This window comes from Phyllostomus discolor, chromosome 5 (genome assembly GCF_004126475.2).
Source record: "Phyllostomus discolor isolate MPI-MPIP mPhyDis1 chromosome 5, mPhyDis1.pri.v3, whole genome shotgun sequence".
NCBI classification, from domain to species: Eukaryota; Metazoa; Chordata; class Mammalia; order Chiroptera; family Phyllostomidae; genus Phyllostomus; species Phyllostomus discolor.
In genome coordinates this window covers 152,788,163-152,799,425 of record NC_040907.2, presented here as the reverse complement: position 1 = coordinate 152,799,425, position 11,263 = coordinate 152,788,163, and the positions used below count along the sequence as shown (strand labels likewise).

General features: G+C 47.5%; 1 protein-coding gene and 1 non-coding gene across 5 annotated transcripts in view; one reads left to right on the top strand and one right to left on the bottom strand.

Moving 5' to 3' along the window:
- The first annotated feature begins 2,421 nt into the window (after positions 1-2,421).
- Positions 2,422-11,263, top strand: part of PKD2L1 (polycystin 2 like 1, transient receptor potential cation channel) — a 41,107-nt gene continuing 32,265 nt past the window's right edge. The window contains exons 1-2 of one of the 4 annotated variants that reach the window (XM_036027150.1): positions 2,422-2,579; positions 5,540-5,634. The gene's annotated coding sequence lies outside the window, so the exon portion shown is untranslated. Of the gene's footprint in view, positions 2,580-4,313; positions 5,082-5,539; positions 5,635-9,041; positions 10,848-11,263 lie in introns of those variants that run through there. The other 3 variants (XM_036027147.1, XM_036027148.1, XM_036027149.1) reach the window with 3 other exon arrangements.
- Positions 3,329-3,458, bottom strand: LOC114498331. The gene has a single exon (XR_003684759.1). It is a non-coding gene; the product is annotated as a small nucleolar RNA SNORA33 (small nucleolar RNA).

Below are 11,263 nucleotides of genomic sequence, written 5' to 3'. Positions count from 1 at the left end.
AGCCCCCAGAACCTAGGCATTATGATACTGATGTTGCATTGTTTTGTGGCCAACAAAAGTCATACCCTTTGTGGGTTTCAGTTTCTTCCCCTATGTCACAGTAGCAAGGGGTGACACAGTAGCCGACCGCGCTCACGAAATAAGCTGACACTTGAGACGATGGAAAAGAACAAGATTCCGGAGCCTGTTTCTTTCTCTTCCAAGTGCAGTCTCTGACTTGCTCTTTCAATGCTCTGTCTCTCAGCTTCTCTTCAGAGAAACGGGGGTGAGCCGACTTCAGTCACCATGCACCCTCCCCCCCACAGCGGGGAGTCCATCCAGGTAGCTCTGGTCTCCAGGGGGGTCGGGGAAAGGAGGAGCAGACCTGTGATGGGCTTTCCACATAAGTGACCTTCATCCCAGGAACTCATGGGATTTTCGTGAATGCCTACTTGTGACATACAGGCCCATGTGGGGGCAGAGTTCTGGCTTCCTTTTTCTCTTTGTTTGACACATCTGGGAAGAGGGAACTTGAGCACACATGCCTGGGACTACGGCATGAAGGTCTTTGTGGAACACCTATCTTGAAGGTCTGTGATTGTCCCCAGCCAGCTGTCAAAAGAGGGGTAGAATGTTTCCAGGTCTTCGTGCTACCTGGCCAGTCCCCTAAACATGCCCCTCCTTTTGCCCTCTGGGCGCCCTGCAAGGAGAGGCCGGCAACAACCCTAAGGGTCTGAGCCTGGGGGGGTAAGGCTTACAGAAGGACCTGCTGTGAGCCCCAAAGGTGCTCAGGGACCTCCGGACTGCCTGCTGCCCCAGCTGTGCTCCAAGCTCTGTCCTTCGTTACCTACTCTTCTCTCATTCTCTTCCACTTAGTCACACAGATCTAAGCCAAACTTTGCGTGTATGTTAAGTAAAGATAATACGTGCCCTTGAACTAAGGCCCTACCCCATGAGTAACAGAAGTAGGCCCATCTCCTCCCCCATAACTGACAGGTACTGGATGAAATCTTCTCCAAGCCACTGTCACTTCAGTCCCTCCACGTCCTGAGATTAAAGTGCCACCTTGAGATAAACAAGCACACCAAGACAAGTTGTGATCCAAGCAGCCCCACGCAGCTGTCCCTCCACACTGTCGGTGCCATGGTGTAAAGGCAACAGGATAGAGCTTCACGGGCTGTCAGAACCTACCTCAGGCTTTCCTGTGGGATGAGGGCAATGTGAACAAGGGGTGGAAACCAGCCCCTAGGTCTGGGCCAGTGTTTGTCCTGCTATTTCTCTGTGCCAAGAGAAAGGAGCAGATTCTCCCTGGCTGTGGCCGCTTCCGTGGCTCATGGTCCAAGCTAGAATCATTGACTTCCCCTCCTCTTGCCCAGAGGAGACAGAACTGGGCTAGCCTGCCCTTCTGGATTCTATCTGGGCATGACTGGCTTCTGGGGAAGTTTGAGTGAAACAGAGGATGGGGCCCCCACATCTCCACGAATATATTGGTTCACTCACTCAGCAAACGTTGAGGTAGCACCACATGGACCCAGGCACAGTGGTAAGAGCTAAGGAGGTCCTGAACTTTGGTAGTTCAGCACAGTGGAGAATACCACCTTGGGCGAATCAGGGAAGACTTCCTGGAGGAGATGACAGTGCTAAATCTGAAGGTGCTGTTGGGATGTAGATGTGGAATAGGGCAGCTGACAAGTTTAGAGGCCCAGAAGAAGGAAAGAGACTCTAAATTGATACGTCCCTGACTAGAACCCTCAAATATGGCTCTTCCTGGGCCCCAGGCCAGAGAGATGGTGTGACAGGTCTTCTGCTGAGTGACCCTGGTTGAGAAGAGACCAGTGCATTTGTCCAGCCAACTCCCTGTGTTACCACGCTGTCCAGAGAGCTATGACCTACCTCTCTCCCATGCCGCTCCCCCAGGTCATCCCTGTCAAATGCAAAACAAGCATGTGTGTGCACTTGCATGTGCTGGTACATGTACTGGGGAGGGGCTTCTACCAGGTTATTACCACCTCTATCTTCGACCTGGGTGTATGCCTGCAAGTTGAGTAGTGCCCGTGACCGGGAGCAGTTCATATCTTGGGGCAGGAACAGACTGTGCAGGCAGAGACAGAAGTCTTGGGGCCAGGGCCAAGCTGGCGATTTCTGTGGTGGCTTGACGTCCCATAGGGAAGCTTTCCCCAGCCTGGGAAGCCAGCCACACCCCAGAGCATTCAACCCAGGATGGACATGCAGAGAGGACAAGCAGATACAGGCCCAGGGCCTCCAAGAGACAAATGAGCTGAAAGGAAAGTCTTCTTGCCCTGACTGAGCCAAAGTGGGGAGAGGAAAAGGATGCCCCAGCTGCCTTATGGCCAGACAGCACCCCTTTGCTGCTTTCTGTAGTTGCTAAAAGTGTCCTGAGGGGGGTCACAACTGTCTTTCAGAAGTTCACACCAGGGCACCCCTCTCTCCCATATGTGACCTTAGCCAATCCCTAGCCCTTCACCTCCTTGCTCTGTCCCTTTCCTCCCCTCTTTCCCTCCCCACAAGCAGGTCCTAGCCATAGTTCTCCCCCTCCACCCAAGGCAACCTTTCCCCAGCCATCTAGCCTCCTGCATTGGGTGAGTACAGTCAGCCCACTCTCTCCTGGCTTTCCCTTTGCCCGACAGCAACCTCTTCCCCAGCCACCTAGCCTCCTGCATTGGGTGAGTACAGTCAGCCCACTCTCTCCTGGCTTTCTCTTTGCCCGACAGTAACCTCTTCCCCAGCCACCTAGCCTCCTGCATTGGGTGAGTACAGTCAGCCCACGCTCTCTTGGCCTTCCCTTTGCCCGACAGCAACCTCTTCCCCAGCTGATGTCACCCTGCTTTGCACTAGTACAGCAGCTGATCGGGGCTCAGCAGGGTTGCAAGGTCCAGAGGGCAGTTGGCTGTGTTCAGAGCCAAGCTTCCTTCTGTGTCCCAACCTTCCCCCTGCCCCTTCCCCAACTCCTCTAGCCTTTCCTGGCCAAGTGTCTGCTGCTCTTCCATTCTACCCTCGGAGCCAACGTGTCCTCCTGGGGATTGAGTGTTGACTGAGCCCTCCACATGCCCAGGGGAAAGTCAGTTCATTCCCTCCCAACCCTGTGGGAGGGAGAGCGGAGCCAGAGTTCTGGGCCCACCCCTGGGGAGCGCACAGATCTCTGAAAGAAACAGGACAAAGCACAATGGCCAAGCCAGCAGAATAGTATCTGATAACTGCAGAGGGTAAACATACCATATTAAGTGGGGTGCGGGGGTACGGAAGAGTGAGGGGCCCTTGCTTATTGAGGGGCCCTTAGAGTTAGGGGAAGAGAAAATGGGCCTGAAATATGCTTGTTTAGCATTGTTTTTCTTTTAGCAATCTTCAGAGAGCTAAATGACTTCAGTGTCTTTAAGGCTGGAAACATGGCTTCACTAGTGCCAGCTTTCTCCAAATTCCTGCAGAAACACATTCATGTAAGCAAACTCATTGGCTGGTTTTCACTTGGCTTTTTTTTTTTTTTAATTCTCACTGAAGATATGTTCTTATTGATTTTAGAGAGAGTTTTTAGAGAGAGAGGAAGAGAGAGAGAGAGAAACATCTATGTGAGAGAGAAACATTGATCGGTTGCCACCCATATGCACCCCACACCCCGACCGGAGATTGAACCCAAAACTTATGTATGTGCCCTAACTGGGGATCGAACTCACAATCTTTTAGTGTACAGGACAACATTCTGACCGACTGAGCCACCAGCCAGGGCTGGCATTTTTTAAATGTCTACTTACGTGCTTTGACAATATTAATATTTACCCACATATTCACCCCTTTTTACGAGGCTCAGAAAAGTTGTGCCAGCCTGGGGCTGGGGGGAGGGAGACGCTATGTTGGGGCTCTATCGTCCACATCTGTCCTATGCCTGGCAAAGCCTCTTCAGAGATTTTGTCCAGCGAGTTGTTCTGTCCAAGCACAGAAACAAACACGCTAGCCAGACAGTGAGAAGGAGAGTTGCTGGGTCCTGATCCTCCTCATCCTCCCGCTGTCCACCCCTGCCCCCACGGCCCCATCCAGCTTCCATAATAAACCCTGGAATCTAAGGTCCTGGCCCACGGGCAATTCCAGTCTGGAAGGCCCTTTGGGTCACCTCGGGGTATCTTCCTTCTACTCCACTCCCCACCTACACCCACCTTTCTTCATCTCTCCGTGCCCAAGAGAAGAAGGGGAAAATCCCTTATATGTTCTTAGCTTCAAACAAGATGTAAAACATGACACGTAAACTATAAAGTAATGTCATCATGGTAGGTTTCCGGCTAATTTGTCCTCTGTTCCCACACCAGTGGTTGGCTAGGTTCCCTTTTAAAGGAAATTTATTTCTATTTCCCCAGGGGACTCCGGGTTTGCAATGTTAATTTGTCCCACACATGCTCTTGCAGAATCCTTGGTTTCCCCATGTCGTCCCTTCAAGCCACAGCCCAGAGAGCCAACTCTTCATCCTATCCCTCCCAAGCCTCTCTCTCAGCTGAGAACCGGCCACATGGAAAGAGGAGAGGCAGCAGAGCCCTCAGCCCCTGGAACACCGGGGAGACTCATGGGGGCTATTGATTGACCCAGTCAGTCCCTGACACACGGGGCACCCAGCAGTCTTCTCCGCTAACACCCTCCTTACCAAAGCTCTGTTTTCCCCAAATGCCAGCTTCTTCCTGGCCCTCAAGATCTACTCCTTTGGACCACCAGGCAAAGCTATGGCTGCCCTACCATGTACTTGGCTTTGGCTGAGGCCATCACTTGGCACCAAAGGAGGGTCATCTGAGATAGTGGGACTCCGGGAAAGGGATGGGGCCTGGTGCTGGCCAGCTTCCTGTCAGGGCAGGTTGGCACCTGGACCTGTGGGTCAGGGCTAAAGCCAACACCCTGCCAGTCCCATTATGTCCTTCACATTGCAGGGCCTATAAGCAAGAAGGAACCCAAGGCAGAGTTATGGAAAAGTAGGGCTTGCTTGGGAAGGTGTGTGTACCTTGGCTCATCCAGGGGAACAGGAACAGTCAGATACACGGGATGAGAGGAAGCCTGTTCTTTGGTCACTCGGGGAGGAGTGGGAGAGGAGAGTGAAATCAGCACAGGAGGTGAGAGGTGGCATTTAAATTGTCCCCCTTGGTGGTGGGGAGTGCAGATGGCACTTGGTAGAGATTCCTGAGGGCTGAGGCTTTCCCTTCTCCACTAGAAGGTGTGGAGGCCGCAGGACTGGGTCTCATAGTTCTCTACCCACCAGTGGGATAGTCGACCAACAGCGTTCACCCACGCCACACTTCCAGGTGAGCAGCCTGGGAAATTCCACGCCCTAGGAGCAGCCCAAGCAATAATGGAGCTTAGCAGGGATACTAAGGTAGGCCCTTTCTGGGAGACACAAAATTTCCCCGATGGTTTGTTTTGGTTCACTGAAGGTCATGGCAAAACTTTCTTAGGCTACCTACATTGCAGAAATCCACCCGACCTTCCCACCTTCTCTTCTTTCACCAGACTGGCACCATGGTCTGACTGTTCTCTCTGTCCTAATTGGCTCCCTTCCTGTTTTCTGGTACAGGTGTGTCTCCCACTAAAACCCTTGCACCATTATTCAGTCTTGGTGTCTGCTTCTCAGAGGAAGTCCATATTAATTAACATAGAAAGGCAACTTAGGTAGGTCTCCAGAATGATAAATACCCACAGCTTAAGACCTGTTAGCAGGGCCAGACATGAACCTGTAGAGTTATACAGAAGAAAAGAATAAGTAAGAGGAAGGAGCTGGGAATAGAAATGGTCCCTAAATTGAAGGCCCTATGGGTACACAGACCCCCAAACAGGTTCATCTGCTTTTTTACTGACAAACAGGATAAGAGTCCTGCTGCCACCTGGTGGGTATTGTAGGCAAAGCACCCTTGCGGCTCCCCTCCACTCTCGCCCTCCTGAGCAGCGGTGAACAAATGAACAAAATTCCATTTTGTAATTCTGCTCAGGAGGGCGAGAGTGGAGGATTTGTTCTGGTGTTTAGGGTACTCATTCTCCCTCATTTACAGCCTAAATTATAGGAATTTATTCCAGAATTTACATCCAAAGTGTTCCTCCTTTAAATTCAGCACCACGATTGCACATATCTGTGAATATACTAAAAACCATTGAATTGTACCAATTGTAAATGGGTGAATTGTATGGTATGTGAATTATATGGTAATAAAACTGTTCTTAAAAATCAGCACCAAAAGAGGAGTTGGAATGAATGGAAGCTTTTAGAACATGAAGATGAGAAAGGCTGGTTTCAGTTTCTTGGGACACCCCCAAACAGATAGTCAAGAAGATCACCTAGTAGGTATTCATTAAATAATTAATTACTTATGCAGTTAAATGGAGGCGCTTCTTTCATTGCCTCACCCCCACCCTTTAACTTCTACACCCCCACTTGTCCAAATCAGGCCTTCTCACTTTCCAAGGTCACCTGAGAGAGTCTAGTCTAAACATCCAAAGGCTTTTATCAGATCCCTTGACCTTTTACCGCCAATTGATACTGACAGTTACCATCCCCTTCTTAAACCACTTCTCCGATTTTGTGTCTTGAAAATCTTTGCTCCTCCTCTTACTATGACACTTTCTCTCCCTTTCTAGCTCCTCTTCCTTCCCCCAACTCCTTCTTTTCTGTCTTTATTCAATCCTTTGGCCATCTCGACTGTTCCTGTGGCCCCAACAAATACTTCCGGCTACACAATCCCCACCTTACCCTCCCCAGTCTTTATTACTCTCTCAAGCTCTAGCTCGTCATCTGAGTCAGTCCCATTAACACTTGAGACTCAAAGATGCCTAAAGCTGAACGTACCAGCTTTCTTCTGAAACCTGATCCTTTTCCCTTACCTCCTTTTTCTAGTATCACTGTCCTTCCAGTGGTCCAGGGCTGAGGCCTTAGATCTACCTTGGCTTTCTCTCCCTTGCACCACATGTCCAATCAGGTGCTCATCCCAGCAGGTTTTGCCTATGAGGTGTCTCATATGACTTCCCATTCATTTCTATTCTTATTTCCCCACCGTAATTCAGATGGTCATTTTCTGTTCGTAAACCAGCACAACAACCAGCTAACTGATTTCCTTGCTTCCAATTTCCTCCCAAACCAGCCCATTCTATTGTCAGACAGTTTTTCATAAAATATTGCTTTGATTTTATTTTCTTCAGAAGACTTCTTTGTCTTTCTGTTGCCTAATGAATTAAATGTCTGGCATTTGAGGCCTTTCACATTTGCTTCTGACCCTGTTTCCAGGCTTACCTATTCTCTAGCTACAGTGGGAGTATCCACCCAAAAGAGCACACAGTGTTCCCACCTGCCTGCCTACCTGCATGCTACTGTCTTTGTAGGTGACACAGAGGAACTCATTGTCCCTATAGTCAGACAGATCTATTTTGGAAGTCTGACTTCACCCTAAGTTAACTCCCTGATTCTCAGTTTCTTCACTTGTAGATGGAAATAATAAAAATCTACTCCATAGGATGGTGTGAGAATTAGATGAGATAATGCAGTGTTTGGTGTGGGGGTGGTTAATAAATGGCAGCTATCCATTATTTCTGTCTCTACAATATTATCCATCCTTCAAAGTCCATCTCAATCAATGCCATTCCCTTCAAAATTCCTTTTGTGACTGTCCCTCTTCCAAACCCACTCATCTTCCTTCCTCTGAACCTCTGTTAGATGCTGTACTTCTCCTGTTTTCATGTTTTCACATTTCATCCATATTCTTCCCCACATGTAATCGTCAAGGAAGTGGCAACTAATGCAACGTCTTGGAGCAAGCAGGTGATAGGTAAATCCTTTGCGTAAATGGCTTCCAGGTCAAAAAATGAACCATGCTGATCTCTTGCTGACATGGGGATCCAGTGTGGTGGGAGTAACTAGCCACAAGGGTTCTCTGAGTCTGAGATGAAACTGAACCTCAAGTCTTTATGAGACTTGACCCTGACTACTGGCTTTTAAAAAATAATTATTTTTCTGAACATAAAAGTACTCATAACCATAAAAAAATACTAACAAAATAAAAAGCATCTGTAATCACACCACCCAGAGATACTACTACTGAGTTTTATAATCTTTAATGCCAGTCTCTTCTTTTGTGCTTCTACATGTAATATACACATAAAATTTGGATTCTGTAGATGTATATGCCAGAATTTTTCACATAACATTTGGGGAGCATTTTCTCATGACATTAAATATTATTTTAAAATGTTAATCTCTGCACACTAACCCATCATGTGAATGTATCCTAATTTACTTATTTTTCATTGTTGCATACTCGAGCTCCTTCTCATTTAGCTTTTTAATACACTGTTATCAATTATGCTGATAGACATATCCGGATAAATTTCTAGATTTAGGATTAAAAGGCTGATGGAATTTTAAAAAGAAAGCTCTTTGATGTGAATTTCTGTTCGTGAAATTAAATTTTTTTTCTGAAGTATGGTTGACCTTTATGGCAGTATGATTGACATACAAAAGGTTGTATATATTTAACGTGTGAAACTTGAGTTTGGAGATAAGTACATGTGAAAAGCCATCACCCCAGGAAATTTTTAATCAATGTGGCTTCTCACTTGCTACGCCAGCTCTCTTACTAATTTCTCTCTCTTTTCCAGGCATTGAAGAGGTAACTAATTTCAGGAGTAAAAATGTGGTTGGATTCCACTTCTTAAAAAAGAATCTGCCCTGGCTGGCGTAGCTCAGTGGATTGAGCACGGGCTGCAAACCAAAGCATTGCAGGTTCGATTCCCAGTCAGGGCACATGCCTGGGTTGCAGGCCATGGCCCCCAGCAACCGAACATTGATGTTTCTCTCTCTCTTTATCCCTCCCTTCCCTCTCTAAAATAAATAAATAAATAAATAAAATAAAATCTTAAAAAAAAAAAGAATCTAATGCTGCCCTTGCCAGTGTGGCTCGGATGGTTGGGCTTTGTCTCGCAAAGTGAAAGATTGCCAGTTCGATTCCTGGCTGGGACACATGTCTGGGTTGTGGGTTTGTTTGGTCCCCTTGGGTCAGGGAGGCAGCCCACTGATGTTTCTCTCCCTCCTCTTTCTTCCTCCCTTTTCCTCTTTTTAAAAAATAAATGAATAATTTTTTGGAAAAAAAAAGAATCTAATGCAAGAAAGAGTTCAAGCTTAGTTCAACTCACATTCCAGGGACCATTACTTAAGTCTTAACATGTTTTTCAGTGTTGTAACTTTCTCCTGGTTTGGTCTTTTAATTTGATCTGTTTCCTTGTGCATATCAGCAGTCAGACATTTTTGAATCTCAGAAAAACTTGTTCACTGCAAGGACAAGAAGGGGGAAGAGAGGTAGAAGTGATTATTTCATTCCTCATTAGCCCCTGAAATTCAGGTTTTCCTGCCTCACATCCTTGTACACCCTGTTCTTCTCCCTTGAGGAACTTCTTATGATTATAAATTATGTCCGTATATATTTAGTGCCAATCTTCTTTAGCAGAATGCAAATTTATGATGGTTTTATTTGCCATTTCACCCCTAGAGGTAAGCATAGTCCCAACCATATAGTTGGCCTACAATAAATATCAATGGAATGAAGACTCAGGATAGAAAAATATGTGTCCCCCATAATGAGGCCCTCAGAGGCTGGGCCAAGGAGGTGTCTCGGGCCATTGTCCTGAGACCCTGACGTGGTGCTGGAAGGGTGAATGCCATAGGGTTCTGCCCTGGTGCTCCAGTCTCCCCCCTTCACAGGGTCATTCAGTCAACCACGCCTCATGCAAAATTTGGCGAGTGGCTCTGAGGGAAAGAATCTCATTTTCTCAGGTTCTCTTCCTGCCTGTCATCTCCTTTCCTCCCTCTTTCTTTCTAGCCCTGTGTCTCAAACTCACCTGGAGCTCTTTCCTTCCCCACACCACCTCCTCCAGCAGGTGGCCTGACTTAACACTCAACAGGGGCTACAGACTCTGACTGCCACGGCTGCAGCTTTGCTGAGGGATTACTTCAGGACCATGTGCTTACTCCAGCCTGGACTACACTCAGCAAGGGAACACGGTCATGGCCTCTGACCCACATTTCCGGGCCACTGAAGATGAGCGTCCTCATTTTTTGTTGAGGCATTGTTGGTCTCCCACCACCAGGGTTCGATTGGTTCCCTCTATCTGTTCAATCTTCTGTAGAAGGCATAGACAGATGGACATAGATGTCCAGGAGGGTCTTCCAGAAATGGGAGGAAAGCTGAGGGTCTCATTCAGAGAGGTTCTCTTTGGAGAGATGGAAGGTGCAAATAGTATCCTAGCAGGACTTGTGAAATTGGTGAAGGAAGTAAAAGGCTCAAGTGAGTCATCTTGATTGGGGGTGAGTGGGTTACCTACAGTCTCTCTTTGAGGTGCCCAATGAAATAGAACAAGAGGCCATTTTCTTGGCGTCCTGGGTTGGAACAACTATAGTAGGACCTCATTTACTCAAGTTCTCTGGTGGATCTTTCTTTTCCATTCCTGTGCATTGAGAAGCAAGGGCTTGTGCAGGCCCCTGGTGCAGTGCTGGGGTTTCTGTTACAAGACAGGTAGCAGAGGACTCTCTTAGGCTTAGCTCGGGTCTACTTGCTTGGTCCACCATGTTTGTTGCTGAAAACATGAGCTGCTCAAATTTCAGAATGTTTGCTATGCAGGTGACTCAGGTAGTATGTTAGTGAATGTTAAGCTCTTATATGTAGGGTTCTTTCTTCTGGATAAATGATTTCCATTGTCTTTCCTTGCGAATCATGGCCAAAGTGAGCCTTTATTACTTATAGAGTGTGTCCTGTTCTTTATGTTTATTGCTGTGAAAAAGGTTGAGAGTCCCCAGGTGGAATACAGAGAGTGGTTTGCAGCTTGCTTCTCCTCATAGAATCTGGACTGTAAATTACTCCAAGATTCCTTCCTCTATTAGGGATGTCCAACCTTTTGGCATCTCTAGGCCACACTGGAAGAAGAAGAGTCGTCTTGGGCCACACATTATATACACAAACACTAACAAAAACCAATGAGAAAAAAAAGGTTTTAAGTAATTATGATTTTGTGTTGGGCGACATTCATAGCCATCCTGGGCCGTATGCGGCCTGCAGGCTGCAGGATGGACACCCCTGCTAGAATATGGGAGGTGACTTATCCCAGGGGAACTTACATGGTGAATTTACAGGGAGATGAACCACAGATTTTCATCCTACAGACTCCGATATCTCTGGATTCTTTGCCAGGACCCGGTAGATCTGAATAGCACTACAGAATCTGGCTGGGACGGGCATTGTGTGACAAGGGAATGCACTGGTGGCCA